Source organism: Lathyrus oleraceus, chromosome 5 (genome assembly GCF_024323335.1).
Source record: "Lathyrus oleraceus cultivar Zhongwan6 chromosome 5, CAAS_Psat_ZW6_1.0, whole genome shotgun sequence".
Classification (NCBI taxonomy): domain Eukaryota; kingdom Viridiplantae; phylum Streptophyta; class Magnoliopsida; order Fabales; family Fabaceae; genus Lathyrus; species Lathyrus oleraceus.
Window position 1 is genome coordinate 337,140,406 of NC_066583.1, and position 22,761 is coordinate 337,163,166.

Sequence of the window (22,761 nt, forward strand, 5' to 3'; positions counted from 1 at the left end):
TGGTCATAAGAATGGTGTGACTTATTATCATCCTTTTGGTGATAACAAGTTCTGTTTGTTTGATCTTACTGTCATCTTTTTGGTGTCAGTGATATATAAGGTTATTGACTTATTATCTTCCTTTTGGTGGTAACAATTTGTGTTGTTGATCTTACCTTCATCCTTTTGGTGATAGTGATCGTTTGAGTTTATTTTGACTTATTATCAACCTTTTGGTGGTAACAGGTTTTGTTATTAATCTTACCTTAGTCCTTTTGGTGACGGTGACTGTGGAGATGGTTGACCTTTTATCATGCTTTTGGTGGTAACAAGTTTTGTTGTTTGACCTTACCTTTAACCTTTTGGTGATGGTGTTTATTGACTTATTATCATCCTTTTAGTGCTAACAAGTTTTGTTGTTTGATCTTACCTTCAGCCTTTTGGTGATGGTGGTCAAAAGAATGTTGTGACTTATTATCATCCTTTTGGTGATAAAAAGTTCTGTTTGTTTGATCTTACTGGCATCTCTTTGGTGTCAGTGATATTTAAGATTATTGACTTATTATCATCCTTTTGGTGGTAACAAGTTGCCTTGTTGATCTTACCTTCATCCTTTTGGTGATGGTGATCGTTTGAGTTTATTTTGACTTGTTATGATCCTTTTGATGGTAACAGGTTTTGTTATTAATCTTACCTTCATCCTTTTGGTGACGGTGACTGTGGAGATGGTCGAATTTTTATCATCCTTTTGGTGGTAACAAGTTTTTGTTTGTTTGACCTTACCTTTATCCTTTGGGTGATGGTGATTATTGACTTATTATCATCCTTTTGTTGGTAACAAGTTTTGTTGTTTGATCCTACCTTCATCTTTTTGGTGATGGTGGTCATAAGAATGTTGTGACTTATTATCATCCTTTTCGTGTCAGTGATATTTAAGGTTATTGACATATTATCATCATTTTGATGGTAACAAGTTGAGTTGTTGATCTTACCTTCATCCTTTTGGTGATGGTGATCGTTTGAGTTTATTTTGTCTTATTATCATCCTTTTGGTGGTAACAGGTTTTGTTATTAGTCTTGCCTTCATCCTTTTGGTGACGATGAATGTGGAGATGGCTGACTATTTAGCATCCTTTTGGTTGTAACAAGATTTTTTGTTTGACCTTACCTTCATCATTTGGGTGATGGTGATTATTGACTTATTATCATCCTTTTGGTGGTAACAAATTTTGTTGTTTAATCTTACCTTCATCCTTTTGGTGATGGTGGTCATAAGAATGTTGTGACTTATTATCATCCTTTTGGTGATAACATGCTCTGTTTGTTTGATCTTACTGTCATCCTTTTGGTGTCAGTGTTACTTAAGGTTATTGACTTATTATCATCCTTTTGGTGGTAACAAGTAGCGTTGTTGATCTTACCTTCATCCTTTTGGTGATGGTGATCGTTTGAATTTATTTTCACTTATTATCATCCTTTAGGTGGTAACAGGTTTTGTTATTAATCTTACCTTCATCCTTTTAGTGACGGTGACTGTGGAGATGGTTGACTTTTTATCATCCTGTTGGTGGTAACAAGTTTTGTTGTTTGACCTTACCTTCATCCTTTTGGTGATGCTGATTATTGACTTATTATCATCCTTTTCATGGTAATAAGTTTTGTTGTTTGATCTTACCTTCATCCTTTTGGTGATGGTGGTCATAAGAATGTTGTGACTTATTATCATCCTTTTGGTGATAACAAGTTCTGTTTGTTTGATCTTAATTTCATCCTTTTGGTGTCATTGATATTTAAGGTTATTGACTTATTATCATCCTTTTGGTGGTTACAAGTTGCGTTGTTGATCTTACCTTCATCCTTTTGGTGATGGTGACCGTTTAAATTTATTTTGACTTATTATCATCCTTTTGGTGGTAACAGGTTTTGTTATTAATATTACCTTCATCCTTTTGTTTACGGTGACTGTGGAGATGGTTGACTTTTTATCATTCCTTTTGGTGGTAACAAGTTTTGATGTTTAACCTTACCTTCATCCTTTTGGTGATTGTGATTATTGACTTATTATCATCCTTTTGGTGGTAACAAGTTTTGTTGTTTGGTCTTACCTTCATCCTTTTGGTAATGGTGGTCATAAGAATGTTGTGACTTAATATCATCCTTTTGATGATAACAAGTTCTGTTTGTTTGACCTTATTGTCATCCTCTTCGTGTTAGTGATATTTAAGGTTATTGACTTATTATCATCATTTTGATGGTAACAAGTTGAGTTGTTGATCTTACCTTCATCCTTTTGGTTATGGTGATCGTTTGAGTTTATTTTGACTTATTATCATCCTTTTGATGGTAACAAGTTTTGTTATTAATCTTACCTTCATCCTTTAGGTGACGGTGACTGTGGAGATGGTTGACTTTTTATCATCCTTTTGGTGGTAACAGGTTTTGTTATTAATCTTACCTTCATCCTTTTGGTGACGGTGACTGTTAAGATGGTTGACTTTTTATCATCCTGTTGGTGGTAACAAGTTTTGTTGTTTGACCTTACCTTCATCCTTTTGGTGATGCTGATTATTGACTTATTATCATCCTTTTGGTGGTAATAAGTTTTGTTGTTTGATCTTACCTTCATCCTTTTGGTGATGGTGGTCATAAGAATTATGTGACTTATTATCATCCTTTTGGTGATAACCGGTTTTGTTGTTTGATCTTACCTTCATCCTTTTGGTGATGCTGATTATTGACTTATTATCATCCTTTTGGTGGTAACAAGTTTTGTTGTTTGATCTTACCTTCATCCTTTTGGTGATGGTGGTCATAAGAATGTTGTGACTTATTATCATCCTTTTGGTGATAACATTTTCTGTTTGTTTGATCTTACTGTCATCGTTTTGGTGTCAGTGATACTTAAGGTTATTGACTTATTATCATCCTTTTGGTGGTAACAAGTAGCGTTGTTGATCTTACCTTCATCCTTTTGGTGATGGTGATCGTTTGAGTTTATTTTGACTTATTATCATCCTTTAGGTCGTAACAGGTTTTGTTATTAATCTTAGCTTCATCCTTTTGGTGACGGTGACTGTGGAGATGGTTGACTTTTTATCATATTGTTGGTGGTAACAAGTTTTGTTGTTTGACCTTACCTTCATCCTTTTGGTGATGCTGATTATTGACTTATTATCATCCTTTTGGTGGTAATAAGTTTTGTTGTTTGATCTAACCTTCATCCTTTTGGTGATGGTGGTCATAAGAATGTTGTTACTTATTATCATCCTTTTGGTGATAACCAGTTTTGTTTGTTTGATCTTACTGTCACCCTTTTGGTGTCAGTGATATTTAAGGTTAATGAATTATTATCATCCATTTGGTGGTAACAAGTTGCGTTGTTGATCTTACCTTCATCCTTTTGGCGATGGTGATCGTTTGAGTTTATTTTGAGTTATTATCATCCTTTTGGTGGTAACAAGTTTTGTTGTTAATCTTACCTTCAACCTTTTGGTGACAGTGACTGTGGAGATGGTTGACTTTTTATCATCCTTTTGTTGGTAATAAGTTTTGTTGTTTGACCTTACCTTCATCCTTTTGGTGATGGTGATTATTAACTTATTATCATCCTTTTGGTGGTAACAAGTTTTGTTGTTTGATTTTACCTTCATCCTTTTGGTGATAGTGGTCATAAGAATGTTGTGACTTAATATCATCCTTTTGATGATAACAAGTTCTGTTTGTTTGATCTTACTGTCATCCTTTTCGTGTAAGTGATATTTAAGGTTATTGACTTATTATCATCATTTTGATGGTAACAAGTTGAGTTGTTGATCTTACCTTCATCCTTTTGATGATGGTGATCGTTTGAGTTTATTTTGACCTATTATCATCCTTTTGATGGTAACAGGTTTTGTTATTAATCTTACCTTCATCCTTTAGGTGACGGTGACTGTGGAGATGGTTGACTTTTTATCATCCTTTTGGTGGTAACAGGTTTTGTTATTAATCTTACCTTCATCCTTTTGGTGACGGTGACTGTGGAGATGGTTGACTTTTTATCATTCCTTTTGGTGGTAACAAGTTTTGTTGTTTGACCTTACCTTCATCCTTTTGGTTATGGTGATTACTGACTTATTATCATCCTTTTGGTGGTAACAAGTTTTGTTGTTTGATCTTACCTTCATCCTTTTGGTGATGGTGGTCAAAAGAATATTGTGACTTATTATCATCCGTTTGGGGATAAGAAGTTCTGTTTGTTTGATCTTACTGTCATCCTTTTGGTGTCAGTGATATTTAAGGTTATTGACTTATTATCATCCTTTTGGTGGTAACATGTTGTGTTGTTGATCTTACCTTCATCCTTTTGGTGATGGTGATCGTTTGAGTTTATTTTGTCTTATTATCATCCTTTTGGTGGTAACAGGTTTTGTTATTAGTCTTGCCTTCATCCTTTTGGTGACGATGAATGTGGAGATGGCTGACTATTTAGCATCCTTTTGGTTGTAACAAGTTTTTTTGTTTGACCTTACCGTCATCATTTGGGTGATGGTGATTATTGACTTATTATCATCCTTTTGGTGGTAACAAATTTTGTTGTTTGATCTTACCTTCATCCTTTTGGTGATGGTGGTCATAAGAATGTTGTGACTTATTATCATCCTTTTGGTGATAACATGCTCTGTTTGTTTGATCTTACTGTCATCCTTTTGGTGTCAGTGATACTTAAGGTTATTGACTTATTATCATCCTTTTGGTGGTAACAAGTAGCGTTGTTGATCTTACCTTCATCCTTTTGGTGATGGTGATCGTTTGAATTTATTTTGACTTATTATCATCCTTTAGGTGGTAACAGGTTTTGTTATTAATCTTACCTTCATCCTTTTAGTGACGGTGACTGTGGAGATGGTTGACTTTTTATCATCCTGTTGGTGGTAACAAGTTTTGTTGTTTGACCTTACCTTCATCCTTTTGGTGATGCTGATTATTGATTTATTATCATCCTTTTCATGGTAATAAGTTTTGTTGTTTGATCTTACCTTCATCCTTTTGGTGATGGTGGTCATAAGAATGTTGTGACTTATTATCATCCTTTTGGTGATAACAAGTTCTGTTTGTTTGATCTTAATTTCATCCTTTTGGTGTCATTGATATTTAAGATTATTGACTTATTATCATCCTTTTGGTGGTAACAAGTTGCGTTGTTGATCTTACCTTCATCCTTTTGGTGATGGTGACCGTTTAAATTTATTTTGACTTATTATCATCCTTTTGGTGGTAACAGGTTTTGTTATTAATATTACCTTCATCCTTTTGTTTACGGTGACTGTGGAGATGGTTGACTTTTTATCATTCCTTTTGGTGGTAACAAGTTTTGATGTTTAACCTTACCTTCATCCTTTTGGTGATGGTGATTATTGACTTATTATCATCCTTTTGGTGGTAACAAGTTTTGTTGTTTGATTTTACCTTCATCCTTTTGGTAATGGTGGTCATAAGAATGTTGTGACTTAATATCATCCTTTTGATGATAACAAGTTCTGTTTGTTTGAACTTATTGTCATCCTCTTCGTGTCGGTGATATTTAAGGTTATTGACTTATTATCATCATTTTGATGGTAACAAGTTGAGTTGTTGATCTTACCTTCATCCTTTTGGTGATGGTGATCGTTTGAGTTTATTTTGACTTATTATCATCCTTTTGATGGTAACAAGTTTTGTTATTAATCTTACCTTCATCCTTTAGGTGACGGTGACTGTGGAGATGGTTGACTTTTTATCATCCTTTTGGTGGTAACAGGTTTTGTTATTAATCTTACCTTCATCCTTTTGGTGACGGTGACTGTGGAGATGGTTGACTTTTTATCATTCCTTTTGGTGGTAACAAGTTTTGTTGTTTGACCTTACCTTCATCCTTTTGGTTATGGTGATTATTGACTTATTATCATCCTTTTGGTGGTAACAAGTTTTGTTGTTTGATCTTACCTTCATCCTTTTGGTGATGGTGGTCAAAAGAATATTGTGACTTATTATCATCCGTTTGGTGATAACCGGTTTTGTTGTTTGATCTTACCTTCATCCTTTTGGTGATGCTGATTATTGACTTATTATCATCCGTTTGGTGGTAATAAGTTTTGTTGTTTGATCTTACCTTCATCCTTTTGGTGATGGTGGTCATAAGAATGTTGTGACTTATTATCATCCTTTTGGTGATAACATTTTCTGTTTGTTTGATCTTACTGTCATCGTTTTGGTGTCAGTGATACTTAAGGTTATTGACTTATTATCATCCTTTTGGTGGTAACAAGTAGCGTTGTTGATCTTACATTCATCCTTTTGGTGATGGTGATCGTTTGAGTTTATTTTGACTTATTATCATCCTTTAGGTCGTAACAGGTTTTGTTATTAATCTTAGCTTCATCCTTTTGGTGACGGTGACTGTGGAGATGGTTGACTTTTTATCATATTGTTGGTGGTAACAAGTTTTGTTGTTTGACCTTACCTTCATCCTTTTGGTGATGCTGATTATTGACTTATTATCATCCTTTTGGTGGTAATAAGTTTTGTTGTTTGATCTAACCTTCATCCTTTTGGTGATGGTGGTCATAAGAATGTTGTTGCTTATTATCATCCTTTTGGTGATAACCAGTTTTGTTTGTTTGATCTTACTGTCACCCTTTTGGTGTCAGTGATATTTAAGGTTAATGAATTATTATCATCCATTTGGTGGTAACAAGTTGCGTTGTTGATCTTACCTTCATCCTTTTGGTGATGGTGATCGTTTGAGTTTATTTTGAGTTATTATCATCCTTTTGGTGGTAACAAGTTTTGTTGTTAATCTTACCTTCAACCTTTTGGTGACAGTGACTGTGGAGATGGTTGACTTTTTATCATCCTTTTGGTGGTAATAAGTTTTGTTGTTTGACCTTACCTTCATCCTTTTGGTGATGGTGATTATTAACTTATTATCATCCTTTTGGTGGTAACAAGTTTTGTTGTTTGATTTTACCTTCATCCTTTTGGTGATAGTGGTCATAAGAATGTTGTGACTTAATATCATCCTTTTGATGATAACAAGTTCTGTTTGTTTGATCTTACTGTCATCCTTTTCGTGTCAGTGATATTTAAGGTTATTGACTTATTATCATCATTTTGATGGTAACAAGTTGAGTTGTTGATCTTACCTTCATCCTTTTGGTGATGGTGATCGTTTGAGTTTATTTTGACTTATTATCATCCTTTTGATGGTAACAGGTTTTGTTATTAATCTTACCTTCATCCTTTTGATGGTGACGGTGACTGTAGAGATGGTTGACTTTTTATCATCCTTTTGGTGGTAACAGGTTTTGTTATTAATCTTACCTTCATCCTTTTGGTGACGGTGACTGTGGAGATGGTTGACTTTTTATCATTCCTTTTGGTGGTAACAAGTTTTGTTGTTTGACCTTACCTTCATCCTTTTGGTTATGGTGATTATTGACTTATTATCATCCTTTTGGTGGTAACAAGTTTTGTTGTTTGATCTTACCTTCATCCTTTTGGTGATGGTGGTCAAAAGAATATTGTGACTTATTATCATCCGTTTGGGGATAAGAAGTTCTGTTTGTTTGATCTTACTGTCATCCTTTTGGTGTCAGTGATATTTAAGGTTATTGACTTATTATCACCCTTTTGGTGGTAACATGTTGTGTTATTGATCTTACCTTCATCCTTTTGGTGATGGTGATCGTTTGAGTTTATTTTGTCTTATTATCATCCCTTTGGTGGTAACAGGTTTTGTTATTAGTCTTGCCTTCATCCTTTTGGTGACGATGAATGTGGAGATGGCTGACTATTTAGCATCCTTTTGGTTGTAACAAGTTTTTTTGTTTGACCTTACCTTCATCATTTGGGTGATGGTGATTATTGACTTATTATCATCCTTTTGGTGGTAACAAATTTTGTTGTTTGATCTTACCTTCATCCTTTTGGTGATGGTGGTCATAAGAATGTTGTGACTTATTATCATCCTTTTGGTGATAACAAGCTCTGTTTGTTTGATCTTACTGTCATCCTTTTGGTGTCAGTGATACTTAAGGTTATTGACTTATTATCATCCTATTGGTGGTAACAAGTAGCGTTGTTGATCTTACCTTCATCCTTTTGGTGATGGTGATCGTTTGAATTTATTTTGACTTATTATCATCCTTTAGGTGGTAACAGGTTTTGTTATTAATCTTACCTTCATCCTTTTAGTGACGGTGACTGTGGAGATGGTTGACTTTTTATCATCCTGTTGGTGGTAACAAGTTTTGTTGTTTGACCTTACCTTCATCCTTTTGGTGATGCTGATTATTGACTTATTATCATCCTTTTCATGGTAATAAGTTTTGTTGTTTGATCTTACCTTCATCCTTTTGGTGATGGTGGTCATAAGAATGTTGTGACTTATTATCATCCTTTTGGTGATAACAAGTTCTGTTTGTTTGATCTTAATTTCATCCTTTTGGTGTCATTGATATTTAAGGTTATTGACTTATTATCATCCTTTTGGTGGTAACAAGTTGCTATGTTGATCTTACCTTAATCCTTTTGGTGATGGTGACCGTTTAAATTTATTTTGACTTATTATCATCCTTTTGGTGGTAACAGGTTTTGTTATTAATATTACCTTCATCCTTTTGTTTACGGTGACTGTGGAGATGGTTGACTTTTTATCATTCCTTTTGGTGGTAACAAGTTTTGATGTTTAACCTTACCTTCATCCTTTTGGTGATGGTGATTATTGACTTATTATCATCCTTTTGGTGGTAACAAGTTTTGTTGTTTGGTCTTACCTTCATCCTTTTGGTAATAGTGGTCATAAGAATGTTGTGACTTAATATCATCCTTTTGATGATAACAAGTTCTGTTTGTTTGACCTTATTGTCATCCTCTTCGTGTCAGGGATATTTAAGGTTATTGACTTATTATCATCATTTTGATGGTAACAAGTTGAGTTGTTGATCTTACCTTCATCCTTTTGGTGATGGTGATCGTTTGAGTTTATTTTGACTTATTATCATCCTTTTGATGGTAACAAGTTTTGTTATTAATCTTACCTTCATCCTTTAGGTGACGGTGACTGTGGTGATGGTTGACTTTTTATCATCCTTTTGGTGGTAACAGGTTTTGTTATTAATTTTACCTTCATCCTTTTGGTGACGGTGACTGTTAAGATGGTTGACTTTTTATCATCCTGTTGGTGGTAACAAGTTTTGTTGTTCGACCTTACCTTCATCCTTTTGGTGATGCTGATTATTGACTTATTATCATCCTTTTGGTGGTAAGAAGTTTGGTTGTTTGATCTTACCTTCATCCTTTTGGTGATGGTGGTCATAAGAATTATGTGACTTATTATCATCCTTTTGGTGATAACCGGTTTTGTTGTTTGATCTTACCTTCATCCTTTTGGTGATGCTGATTATTGACTTATTATCATCCTTTTGGTGGTAACAAGTTTTGTTGTTTGATCTTACCTTCATCCTTTTGGTGATGGTGGTCATAAGAATGTTGTGACTTATTATCATCCTTTTGGTGATAACATTTTCTGTTTGTTTGATCTTACTGTCATCGTTTTGGTGTCAGTGATACTTAAGGTTATTGACTTATTATCATCCATTTGGTGGTAACAAGTTGCGTTGTTGATCTTACCTTCATCCTTTTGGTGATGGTGATCGTTTGAGTTTATTTTGACTTATTATCATCCTTTAGGTCGTAACAGGTTTTGTTATTAATCTTAGCTTCATCCTTTTGGTGACGGTGACTGTGGAGATGGTTGACTTTTTATCATATTGTTGGTGGTAACAAGTTTTGTTGTTTGACCTTACCTTCATCCTTTTGGTGATGGTGATTATTAACTTATTATCATCCTTTTGGTGGTAACAAGTTTTGTTGTTTGATTTTACCTTCATCCTTTTGGTGATAGTGGTCATAAGAATGTTGTGACTTAATATCATCCTTTTGATGATAACAAGTTCTGTTTGTTTGATCTTACTGTCATCCTTTTCGTGTCAGTGATATTTAAGGTTATTGACTTATTATCATCATTTTGATGGTAACAAGTTGAGTTGTTGATCTTACCTTCATCCTTTTGGTGATGGTGATCGTTTGAGTTTATTTTGACTTATTATCATCCTTTTGATGGTAACAGGTTTTGTTATTAATCTTACCTTCATCCTTTAGGTGACGGTGACTGTGGAGATGGTTGACTTTTTATCATCCTTTTGGTGGTAACAAGTTTTGTTGTTTGACCTTACCTTCATCCTTTTGGTGATGGTGATTATTGACTTTTTATCATCCTTTTGGTGGTAACAAGTTTTGTTTTTTGATCTTCCCTTCATCCTTTTGGTGATGGTGGTCATAAGAATGGTGTGACTTATTATCATCCTTTTGGTGATAACAAGTTCTGTTTGTTTGATCTTACTGTCATCTTTTTGGTGTCAGTGATATATAAGGTTATTGACTTATTATCTTCCTTTTGGTGGTAACAATTTGTGTTGTTGATCTTACCTTCATCCTTTTTGTGATAGTGATCGTTTGAGTTTATTTTGACTTATTATCATCCTTTTGGTGGTAACAGGTTTTGTTATTAATCTTACCTTAGTCCTTTTGGTGACGGTGACTGTGGAGATGGTTGACTTTTTATCATCCTTTTGGTGGTAAGAAGTTTTGTTGTTTGACCTTACCTTTAACCTTTTGGTGATGGTGTTTAATGACTTATTATCATCCTTTTAGTGCTAACAAGTTTTGTTGTTTGGTCTTACCTTCAGCCTTTTGGTGATGGTGGTCAAAAGAATGTTGTGACTTATTATCATCCTTTTGGTGATAACAAGTTCTGTTTGTTTGATCTTACTGGCATCTCTTTGGTGTCAGTGATATTTAAGATTATTGACTTATTATCATCCTTTTGGTGGTAACAAGTTGCCTTGTTGATCTTACCTTCATCCTTTTGGTGATGGTGATCGTTTGAGTTTATTTTGACTTATTATCATCCTTTTGATGGTAACAAGTTTTGTTATTAATCTTACCTTCATCCTTTTGGTGACGGTGACTGTGGAGATGGTCGAATTTTTATCATCCTTTTGGTGGTAACAAGTTTTTGTTTGTTTGACCTTACCTTTATCCTTTGGGTGATGGTGATTATTGACTTATTATCATCCTTTTGTTGGTAACAAGTTTTGTTGTTTGATCCTACCTTCATCTTTTTGGTGATGGTGGTCATAAGAATGTTGTGACTTATTATCATCCTTTTGGTGATAACAAGTTCTGTTTGTTTGATCTTACAGTCATCCTTTTGGTGTCAGTGATATTTAAGGTTATTGACTTATTATCATCCTTTTGGTGGTAACAAGTTGCATTGTTGATCTTACCTTCATCCTTTTGGTGATGGTGATCGTTTGAGTTTATTTTGATTTATTATCATCCTTTTGGTGGTAACAGGTTTTGTTATTAATCTTACCTTCATCCTTTTGGTGACGGCTGTAACACCCTTCTAAAATACCCCAAAATTAAATTAAAACATCAAAACATAAATCAGAGTAAATATGCAACTAAGGGTGTCACACTTGACACTTCACACCGTGTTCCAAAATATCTGGTCATACTCATTTATTTATCAAAATAAACATTTGCATAATTCGCAGCGGATAGAAATTAACAACAACATGCAAACCATGTAACACATTACAGGTAAGATCATTCAACAACCAATAATGAAAATAAGGTAAAACATCCCGTCCCGATGTTACATCTACCAGAGCATGACCCACTAAGGAACTACACTAGACCCCAAGGACTAGCTTCTACTCAATCACTGCTCGTTACCTGAAAAATAGTTGTAAGGGTGAGTTCCTCAATCGATATAATAAGCATTATAAAATATCATGTAATGCTAAGTAATTTAACACATATCATCACCCTAATCAGATCACACATATTCAGCAACGGTAATATCAACTCATAATCATCATCATCATCATGCTCAAACTCAACACAACCATAAAACACACGTATAATATTGGAATACATCCATTCATATTATACGCCATACATACATATATTATGCAATGAGACTCTATGCATGCGGTACCGACTATTCGTGAACATATAGTTCAACCTCACCGACCAAATCCAGGTACGGCTACCAAGCTCACTAGTCCCACTCATTTGAGACCTAGTGACTCACTCACTAATTCCTCACCATGGGAATTAGCTACCACCCCAAGGGCTATGATATGCACGCTAATCACCTAGCATGCAAACATCAACAACAATCCACAATACTAACTCACTAATTCCTCACCATGGGAATTAGCTACCACCATAAAGGCCACAATATGCAAGCTAAATCACTTAGTCATGCAAACATCAACAATCATCCACAATGGACATATGCTCACACTCTAAGTCATAAACAATCCATTCATAATTTCATACATGATCAACATATTCACCACATAATCATATCATGTCATACCACATAATCAATCACAACATTAGCACACTCTACTAATACCTATACTACTCAAAACAACGGGAAATGATCCCTACTCTATCATACATCAGCTAAATTACATTACTCAGCTGAACAACCAAAAACTGCACAACGACAGCACAGAAAGATCACAATCCTGCCCATACGCGTACTGCCTAGTCCCATACGCATATGTCCCAATTCTCAGTCAATCCCATACGCGTACCACCTATCTCATACGCGTATGCTACGCGTAACACTTCCCCTACGCGTACCAACAGAGACCAAACCACGTTCAAAACATCATCTTCCTCATCCATACGCGTATTGCCTAGTGCCATACGCGTACCAGACCATCTCATACGCGTATTGCCTAGTGCCATACGCGTATGACCAGAACCAGAATTCCAGATCTGCTATGGTTTTCTCTGCTACGAGATTCTTCAGATCCAACATCCCACAGTCCAATTTTACACATTAATCGTTCATATCATCTAACACGAATTATCCCCTATTCGATTTCACAAATTCTAACATTATTACATCTAATCCCTACGAATTTCCTTCAATTATACTCCAAATTTCGTTCATCCAATATTTCACCAATTTCAGCATACATCATTCTAATCAGGAACAAATCAATGGTTTATCACTACCCATTACATGTTATCCCATAATACCCATTAATCGACGATAAACCCCCCTTACCTGAGTTAATCCGGCAATCCTGCAGCTTCAAGCTCTTCCTCTCTCCAACCCTTGTTCTCTGGTTCTCTTTGCCCTTTTTTCCACTTTCCTGTCCCTTTTTCCTTTTCACGTGAAAATAACCCTTTTACCAAATGGGACCTTTTCTAATTCCAACTTTTATTCCAATAATAATAATAAAATAATCCAATAATAATAATTCCAATAAAAATATTCCAATTATTTAATTGAATTAATAAATATATTATTAACTTAAATTAAATAATTATCTTATTTTATCGGGGTGTTACAACTCTCCCCCACTAAAAGAGTTTTCGTCCTCGAAAACATACCTCAAGTGAATAACTCAGGTTAAGACTCCTTCATCTGACTCTCAAGTTCCCAAGTCACATTGCCACCTGCTGGTCCTCCCCAAGCTACCTTTACTAAAACAATCTCTTTACCCCGCAACTGCTTCAACTCTCGATCCTCGATCCTCATAGGTGATGTTTCAACAGTCAGATTATCTCTCACCTGTACATCATCTACTTGGACCACATGCGACGGATCAGGAATGTACCTCCTCAACTGAGACACATGAAAAACCTCATGCAAATTCGCAAGTGACGGCGGTAAAGCGATACGATAGGCTACCTCCCCTATCCTCTCCAAAATCTGATAAGGACCAATAAATCGAGGTGTCAACTTCTTCGACTTCAAAGCTCGACCAACCCCAGTTATCGGAGTAACACGAAGAAACACGTGATCTCCCTCCTGAAACTCAAGTGACTTTCTCCTCTTGTCGTGATAACTCTTCTGACGACTCTGAGCAATTCTCATCTTCTCCTGAATCATCTTAATCTTTTCCGTAGTTTGTTGAACAATCTCCGGTCCAACCACAACACTCTCACCGGACTCATACCAACATAAAGGTGTCCGACACCTCCTACCATACAAAGCTTCAAACGGTGCCATACCAATGCTCGAATGAAAACTATTGTTGTAGGTAAACTCAATCAAAGGTAAATAACAATCCCAAGCACCTCCCTTTTCCAAAACACAAGCCCTCAAAAGATCCTCTAGTGACTGAATCGTCCTCTCAGTCTGACCATCAGTCTGCGGATGATATGCAGAACTCAATCTCAGCTTAGTTCCCAAAGCCCTCTGCAAACCTTCCCAGAACTTCGATGTAAATCTAGGATCTCTGTCCGAAACAATACTCGACGGAATACCATGCAAACTTACAATTTTCTCAATATACAACTCGGCTAATCTCTCTAACGAATAATCCATTCTGATCGGAATGAAATGAGCCGATTTTGTCAATCTGTCAACAATCACCCAAATAGCTTCAAAATTCTTAATTGTTCTCGGTAAACCAGAAACAAAATCCATACTGATACTATCCCACTTCCACTCCGGAATAGCCAACGGTTGCATTAGCCTAGACGGCTTCTGATGCTCAATCTTTGACTTCTGACAAGTCAAACAAGAATAAACAAAACTCGCAATTTCTCTTTTCATTCCCGGCCACCAAAATAACTTTTTCAAATCATGATACATCTTCGTAGCCCCAGGATGAATACTCAGGCCACTACGATGTCCTTCCTCAAGAATACTCTTCTTAAGTTCGGTAACATCCGGAATACACACCCGATTACCAAATTTCAAAACACCATTCTCATCAACTCTGAATTCACCACCTTGACCTTGATTCACTAAAGTCAACTTATCAACCAAAAGCACATCGGATTTCTGACCCTCTCTGATCTCATCCAGAATACTACTCGTTAACTTCAACATTCCCAATTTAACACTATTGTGAGTACTCTCACACACCAAACTCAAGTCTCTAAACTGCTCAATTAAATCCAATTCCTTAACCATTAACATAGACATATGCAATGATTTCCGACTCAATGCATCAGCCACTACGTTTGCTTTACCCGGATGGTAATTCAAACCAAAGTCATAATCCTTCAGAAACTCTAACCATCTCCTCTGTCTCATATTCAGCTCTTTCTGATCAAACAAATACTTTAAACTTTTATGGTCACTAAAAACCTCAAATCTTGACCCGTACAAGTAATGCCTCCATAACTTCAGAACAAATACCACAGCTGCCAACTCTAAATCGTGTGTCGGATAGTTCCTCTCATGAACCTTCAGTTGTCTCGAAGCATAAGCTATAACCTGCTTATTCTGCATCAACACACCACCCAAACCCAACAATGAAGCATCACAGTAAACCTCAAATGATTCCGATGGACTCGGTAATATCAGAATAGGAGCAATAGTTAACCTTCTCTTTAACTCTTGGAAACCTTCTTCACATCTTGAGTCCCAAACAAACGCTTGCCCCTTCCTAGTCAACATCGTCAACGGTAACGCCAACCTAGAAAATCCCTCAATGAACTTCCTATAATAACCTGCAAGTCCAAGAAAACTCCTTATCTCAGAAACTGACTTCGGAGCTTCCCACTTAGATACCGCTTCTATCTTAGAAGGATCAACAGCAACACCACCCCTGGAAATCACATGACCAAGAAAACTAACCTCTTCTAACCAAAATTCACATTTGGACAGTTTAGCAAATAACCTCTTTTCTCGTAGAACTTCTAAAACCACTCTCAAATGCTCAGCATGCTCTTCTTCAGATTTCGAATACACCAGAATATCGTCAAAAAACACCACAACAAACTTGTCTAGGTACGGATGGAAAATCCTATTCATATACTCCATAAATACCCCAGGCGCATTAGTCACACCAAAAGGCATTACAAAATACTCATAATGTCCATACCTTGTTCTGAAAGCAGTCTTCTGAATATCCTCAGTTTTCACACGTATCTGACGATACCCAGATCTCAAATCTATTTTGCTGAACACACTCGCACCAACCAACTGATCCATCAAATCATCAATCCTTGGCAAAGGATACCGATTCTTGATCGTCACTTTATTCAGTTGCCTGTAGTCCACACACAACCTCATAATACCTTCTTTCTTCTTAACCAATAACACTGGTGCACCCCACGGTGACACACTTGGACGAATAAATTTCTTATCCAACAGATCTTCCAGCTGACTCTTCAATTCAGTTAACTCAACAGCAGACATACGGTACGGAGCCATCGATATCGGCCTAGTACCAGGTACCAAATCAATCGAGAACTCAACTTCACGCTCTGGCGGCAATTCATTCACTTCTTCAGGAAACACATCAGGAAAATCACACACCACGGCTAGATCGCAAATCACCAGTTTATCTTTAGCCTCCAAAGTGGCTAACAGCATAAACAACTCTGCTCCATCTACTACTGCCTCATTCACCTGCCTAGCTGATAGAAACAAACTCTTTTCTCCCTCAATCTCAGGAAAAATCACAGTCTTATCAAAACAGTTGATATAAACTCGGTTAAACACCAACCAGTTCATACCCAGGATAACATCAATCTGCACTAGTGGAAGACACACAAGGTCCATCCCAAAGTCTCTACCAAAAATACTCAAAGGACAATTTAAACAAACTGAAGTAGTAGTCACTGAACCCTTCGCAGGAGTATCAATCACCATACTTCCATGCATCTCAGATATCTCTAACTTAAGTTTCACAGCACAATCCAAAGATATAAAGGAATGAGTCGCACCTGTGTCAATAATAGCTACAAGAGGAAAGCCATTAATATAACACGTACCTCGGATCAAACGATCATCCGCAAAAGTCTCAGAACCCGATAAAGCAAAGACCTTGCCTCCCGACTGGTTCTCTTTCTTCGGCTTAGGACACTGTGGACTGATATGACCCACCTCTCCACAGTTGAAACAAGTCACAGTCTTCAACCGGCACTCTGCAGCCAAGTGACCACCTTTTCCACACTTAAAACACTTCTTCTCATTACTGGTACATTCATGGATACGATGTCCAGCCTGACCACATCTGAAACACTTAGCAGGGGCACTGGAGTCTCCCCCACTAGGCCTCTTCATTCCACTCTGTCTCTGGAAACCTTTGCCAGCTGCATACGGTTTCCCACGATCATTCTGATTCTTGCCTTTCCTATCAACCCTCTGCTGATAGCTCTCCGCTCTGGCCTTGGTATCCTGTTCAAAAATCCTGCAACAGTCAACCAAATCAGAAAACACTCTAATCCGCTGATACCCAATAGCCTGCTTGATCTCGGGACGTAACCCGTTCTCAAACTTCACACACTTTGAAAATTCCCCAGTAGCCTCGTTATAGGGAGTGTAATACTTCGACAGCTCTGTGAACTTAGCAGCATACTCCGTAACAGACCGGTTGCCCTGCTTCAATTCCAAGAACTCTATCTCTTTCTTTCCTCTGACATCTTCTGGAAAGTACTTCCTCAGGAATCTCTCTCTGAACACAACCCAAGTGATCTCAGCATTCCCAGCAGATTCCAACTCAGTGCGGGTAGCAACCCACCAATCATCTGCTTCCTCTGACAGCATATGCGTACCGAACCTGACCTTCTGGTTATCGGCACACTCAGTCACTCGGAAGATCCTCTCGATCTCCTTCAACCACTTCTGAGCACCATCTGGATCGTATGCTCCCTTGAACATTGGAGGATTGTTCTTCTGGAACTCACTCAGTTGACGAGCAGCTCCCATTCCCACAACATTCGGATTTCCTCCAAGTACTCCAGCTAGCATACCCAGAGCCTCAGCAATCGCAGCATCATCTCTGCCTCTTCCAGCCATCTCTATTCTGAAAACCCAATCAAGCTAAAACAATAAGTACTGATAGGGTTACACAACACCTATCCCGTACAGGGGAAACAGAATAATTACGACTCGACTCGACCGACTATGCTCTGATACCACTAATGTAACACCCTTCTAAAATACCCCAAAATTAAATTAAAACATCAAAACATAAATCAGAGTAAATATGCAACTAAGGGTGTCACACTTGACACTTCACACCGTGTTCCAAAATATCTGGTCATACTCATTTATTTATCAAAATAAACATTTGCATAATTTGCAGCGGATAGAAATTAACAACAACATGCAAACCATGTAACACATTACAGGTAAGATCATTCAACAACCAATAATGAAAATAAGGTAAAACATCCCGTCCCGATGTTACATCTACCAGAGCATGACCCACTAAGGAACTACACTAGACCCCAAGGACTAGCTTCTACTCAATCACTGCTCGTTACCTGAAAAATAGTTGTAAGGGTGAGTTCCTCAATCGATATAATAAGCATTATAAAATATCATGTAATGCTAAGTAATTTAACACATATCATCACCCTAATCAGATCACACATATTCAGCAACGGCAATATCAACTCATAATCATCATCATCATCATGCTCAAACTCAACACAACCATAAAACACACGTATAATATTGGAATACATCCATTCATATTATACGCCATACATACATATATTATGCAATGAGACTCTATGCATGCGGTACCGACTATTCGTGAACATATAGTTCAACCTCACCGACCAAATCCAGGTACGGCTACCAAGCTCACTAGTCCCACTCATTTGAGACCTAGTGACTCACTCACTAATTCCTCACCATGGGAATTAGCTACCACCCCAAGGGCTATGATATGCACGCTAATCACCTAGCATGCAAACATAAACAACAATCCACAATACTAACTCACTAATTCCTCACCATGGGAATTAGCTACCACCATAAAGGCCACAATATGCAAGCTAAATCACTTAGTCATGCAAACATCCACAATCATCCACAATGGACATATGCTCACACTCTAAGCCATAAACAGTCCATTCATAATTTCATACATGATCAACATATTCACCACATAATCATATCATGTCATACCACATAATCAATCACAGCATTAGCACACTCTACTAATACCTATACTACTCAAAACAACGGGAAATGATCCCTACTCTATCATACTTCAGCTAAATTACATTACTCAGCTGAACAACCAAAAACTGCACAACGACAGCACAGAAAGATCACAATCCTGCCCATACGCGTACTGCCTAGTCCCATACGCGTATGGCCCAATTCTCAGTCAATCCCATACGCGTACCACCTATCTCATACGCGTATGCTACGCGTAACACTTCCCCATACGCGTATTGCCTAGTGCCATACGCGTACCAGACCATCTCATACGCGTATTGCCTAGTGCCATACGCGTATGACCAGAACCAGAATTCCAGATCTGCTATGGTTTTCTCTGCTACGAGATTCTTCAGATCCAACCTCCCACAGTCCAATTTTACACAGTAATCGTTCATATCATCTAACACGAATTATCCCCTATTCGATTTCACAAATTCTAACATTATTACATCTAATCCCTACGAATTTCCTTCAATTATACTCCAAATTTCGTTCATCCAATATTTCACCAATTTCAGCATACATCATTCTAATCAGGAACAAATCAATGGTTTATCACTACCCATTACATGTTATCCCATAATACCCATTAATCGACGATAAACCCCCTTTACCTGAGTTAATCCGGCAATCCTGCAGCTTCAAGCTCTTCCTCTCTCCAACCCTTGTTCTCTGGTTCTCTTTGCCCTTTTTTCCACTTTCCTGTCCCTCTTTCCTTTTCACGTGAAAATAACCCTTTTACCAAATGGGACCTTTTCTAATTCCAACTTTTATTCCAATAATAATAATAATAAAATAATCCAATAATAATAATTCCAATAAAAATATTCCAATTATTTAATTGAATTAATAAATATATTATTAACTTAAATTAAATAATTATCTTATTTTATCGGGGTGTTACAACGGCGACTGTGTAGATGGTTTGCTTTATATCATCCTATTGGTGGTAACAAGTTTTGTTGTTTGACCTTACCTTCATCCTTTTAATGATGGTGATTATTGACTTATTATCATCCTTTTGGTGGTAACAAGTTTTGTTGTTTGATCTAACCTTCATCCTTTTGGTGATGGTAGTTATAAGAATGTTGTGACTTATTATCATCCTTTTGGTGATAACAAGTTCTGTTTGTTTGATCTTACAGTCATCCTTTTGGTGTCAGTGATACTTAAGGTTATTGACTTATTATCATCCTTTTGGTGGTAACAAGTAGCGTTGTTGATCTTACCTTCATCCTTTTGGTGACGGTGACCGTTTGCGTTTATTTTGACTTATAATCATCCTTTTGGTGGTAACAGGTTTTGTTATTAATCTTACCTTCATCCTTTTGGTGACGGTGACTGTGGAGATGGTTGACTTTTTATCATTCCTTTTGGTGGTAACAAGTTTCGTTGTTTGACCTTACCTTCATCCTTTTGGTTATGGTGATTATTGACTTATTATCATCCTTTTGGTGGTAACAAGTTTTGTTGTTTGATCTTACCTTCATCCTTTTGGTGATGGTGGTCAAAAGAATATTGTGACTTATTATCATCCGTTTGGGGATAAGAAGTTCTGTTTGTTTGATCTTACTGTCATCCTTTTGGTGTCAGTGATATTTAAGGTTATTGACTTATTGTCATCCTTTTGGTGGTAACATGTTGTGTTGTTGATCTTACCTTCATCCTTTTGGTGATGGTGATCGTTTGAGTTTATTTTGTCTTATTATCATCCTTTTGGTGGTAACAGGTTTTGTTATTAGTCTTGCCTTCATCCTTTTGGTGACGATGAATGTGGAGATGGCTGACTATTTAGCATCCTTTTGGTTGTAACAAGTTTTTTTGTTTGACCTTACCTTCATCATTTGAGTGATGGTGATTATTGACTTATTATCATCCTTTTGGTGGTAACAAATTTTGTTGTTTCATCTTACCTTCATCCTTTTGGTGATGGTGGTCATAAGAATGTTGTGACTTATTATCATCCTTTTGGTGATAACATGCTCTGTTTGTTTGATCTTACTGTCATCCTTTTGGTGTCAGTGATACTTAAGGTTATTGACTTATTATCATCGTTTTGGTGGTAACAAGTAGCGTTGTTGATCTTACCTTCATCCTTTTGGTGATGGTGATCGTTTGAATTTATTTTGACTTATTATCATCCTTTAGGTGGTAACAGGTTTTGTTATTAATCTTACCTTCATCCTTTTAGTGACGGTGACTGTGGAGATGGTTGACTTTTTATCATCTTGTTGGTGGTAACAAGTTTTGTTGTTTGACCTTACCTTCATCCTTTTGGTGATGCTGATTATTGACTTATTATCATCCTTTTCATGGTAATAAGTTTTGTTGTTTGATCTTACCTTCATCCTTTTGGTGATGGTGGTCATAAGAATGTTGTGACTTATTATCATCCTTTTGGTGATAACAAGTTCTGTTTGTTTGATCTTAATTTCATCCTTTTGGTGTCATTGATATTTAAGGTTATTGACTTATTATCATCCTTTTGGTGGTAACAAGTTGCGTTGTTGATCTTACCTTCATCCTTTTGGTGATGGTGACCGTTTAAATTTATTTTGACTTATTATCATCCTTTTGGTGGTAACAGGTTTTGTTATTAATATTACCTTCATCCTTTTGTTTACGGTGACTGTGGAGATGGTTGACTTTTTATCATTCCTTTTGGTGGTAACAAGTTTTGATGTTTAACCTTACCTTCATCCTTTTGGTGATGGTGATTATTGACTTATTATCATCCTTTTGGTGGTAACAAGTTTTGTTGTTTGGTCTTACCTTCATCCTTTTGGTAATGGTGGTCATAAGAATGTTGTGACTTAATATCATCCTTTTGATGATAACAAGTTTTGTTTGTTTGACCTTATTGTCATCCTCTTCGTGTCAGTGATATTTAAGGTTATTGACTTATTATCATCATTTTGATGGTAACAAGTTGAGTTGTTGATCTTACCTTCATCCTTTTGGTGATGGTGATCGTTTGAGTTTATTTTGACTTATTATCATCCTTTTGATGGTAACAAGTTTTGTTATTAATCTTACCTTCATCCTTTAGGTGACGGTGACTGTGGTGATGGTTGACTTTTTATCATCCTTTTGGTGGTAACAGGTTTTGTTATTAATCTTACCTTCATCCTTTTGGTGACGGTGACTGTTAAGATGGTTGACTTTTTATCATCCTGTTGGTGGTAACAAGTTTTGTTGTTTGACCTTACCTTCATCCTTTTGGTGATGCTGATTATTGACTTATTATCATCCTTTTGGTGGTAATAAGTTTTGTTGTTTGATCTTACCTTCATCCTTTTGGTGATGGTGGTCATAAGAATTATGTGACTTATTATCATCCTTTTGGTGATAACCGGTTTTGTTGTTTGATCTTACCTTCATCCTTTTGGTGATGCTGATTATTGACTGATTATCATCCTTTTGGTGGTAACAAGTTTTGTTGTTTGATCTTACCTTCATCCTTTTGGTGATGGTGGTCATAAGAATGTTGTGACTTATTATCATCCTTTTGGTGATAACATTTTCTGTTTGTTTGATCTTACTGTCATCGTTTTGGTGTCAGTGATACTTAAGGTTATTGACTTATTATCATCCTTTTGGTGGTAACAAGTAGCGTTGTTGATGTTACCTTCATCCTTTTGGTGATGGTGATCGTTTGAGTTTATTTTGACTTATTATCATCCTTTAGGTGGTAACAGGTTTTGTTATTAATCTTAGCTTCATCCTTTTGGTGACGGTGA